This window comes from Brassica napus, chromosome C4, assembly GCF_020379485.1.
Source record: "Brassica napus cultivar Da-Ae chromosome C4, Da-Ae, whole genome shotgun sequence".
In the NCBI taxonomy this organism is placed as follows: domain Eukaryota; kingdom Viridiplantae; phylum Streptophyta; class Magnoliopsida; order Brassicales; family Brassicaceae; genus Brassica; species Brassica napus.
The window spans coordinates 17,406,143-17,408,008 of record NC_063447.1 but is presented as its reverse complement, the minus strand read 5'-3'; positions in this window follow the sequence as shown (position 1 = coordinate 17,408,008).

Genomic DNA, 1,866 nt, shown 5'->3' with positions numbered 1-1,866 from the left:
CACGGTTGGTGCGTCCTTGCCTTTGGACATCCCACAATCAACTCGAACATGTTGGGTCATGGACCTCAACCAAACACACTCGCGGCTGGCCTCATATATTGCCAAGATCTCCGAATGGTTTGAAGATGTGGCCGCGATCGTCTGCTTCATGGAATGCCATGATATGGCCGTTCCACCATGTGTAAACACATAGCTTGTCTGTGATCGAACATTGTGTGGATCCGAAAGATAACATGCATCAGCAAAACCAACTAAACCTTCTTTGTTTTGGTTAGTATAAAATAAACCCAAGTCTTTCGTTCCTTGCAAGTAACGAAGAATATGTTTAATTCCATTCCAGTGCCTTTGGGTCAGACAAGAGCTAAACCTAGATAGTAGGTTCACAACAAAACATATGTCTGGCCGAGTGTGGCTGGCCAGATACATTAAAGCTTCTAAGGCACTGAGATATGGCACTTCGGGACCAAGGACTTCCTCATCGTCCTTCTTAGGACCGAACGGATCTGTGTCCAGTCCGAGGGACCTCACGACCATGGAGATAGATAATGGGTGAGACTTGACCATATTGAATCTTTGAGTACCTTTTCTGTATATGCCATTTGATGCACAAGGATTCCATCTTTAATGTACTCAAGCTGTAATCCCAAACATAATTTCGTTTTTCCTAGATCTTTCATCTCGAATTCTTTCTTAAGATATTCAACTGTTTGGGAGATTTCTCCAGAGGTTCCTAGGATATTCAGATCATCAACATACACTGCTATGATTACAAAGCCCTGGCCGAATATCTTTATAAAGATACAAGGGCTGATCGGATCATTCTTATATCCTTCTTTCACTAAGTACTCGCTTAGTCTATTGTACCACATTCGACCTGATTGTTTCAATCCATAACGTGACTTGTTCAACTTTATACAATGTTGTTCTCGAGAACTTGCTTTGTTTTTTAGTTTTATACCCTCTGGTACTTTTATATATATTTCATTATCCAGTGGACCATATAAGTATGCAGTTACAACATCCATTAACCGCAAGTTTAATTTCTCTCTTATAGCCAGACTTATCAGGAATCTAAAAGTAGTAGCATCCACCACAGGGGAGTATGTCTCCTCATAGTCTATTCCTGGTCTCTGTGAGAATCCTTGTGCAACAAGCCGTGCTTTATATTTCACTACTTCACCATGTTCGTTTCTTTTCCTCACAAAGACCCATTTGTATCCAACTGGTTTGACATCATAGGGTGTCCGGATTATAGGACCGAAGACACATCTTTTCTTTAAAGAATTTAACTCCACGTTTATAGTTTCTTTCCATTTGATCCAATCTGATCTTTGAGTGCACTCATAAATAGACGTGGGTTCATGATCCTCGTTTAAATCCATAAGTTCAAGTGCTACCTTGTATGCAAATATATCATCAATGTCGACATTCTTTCTGTTCCATTGTATCCCAGACAAGACATAATTTATTGAGATCTCACTATTATCAGGACCTTCAGTACCATGAAGCTTGGCGTCCCAAGCATAAGTATTAGGCACATTAGGTTCATCAGCCCTGTCTAAGGCCTTAAGTTTGGTCACAGCCATCTCTAGGGTTTCAGGATCGGCCGCGACCGTGTCTAGGGTTTCGGCCTCAGATGCACCTTTCTTTGTTTTCCGAGGATTCTTATCTTTGGAACCTATTGGTTTACCACGTTTCAAACGTTATCTAGACTCTGTAGCAACTTGATTGTGTCCCTTTTGAACATCAATTCTAATTGGTGCATTAGCAGCTGGTATATATGACTTTGTCACTCTTTTCGGGTCAGCAAAGGAATCTGGCAATTGATTAGCTAGCTTTTGTAAATGTATTATCTTTTGGACTTCT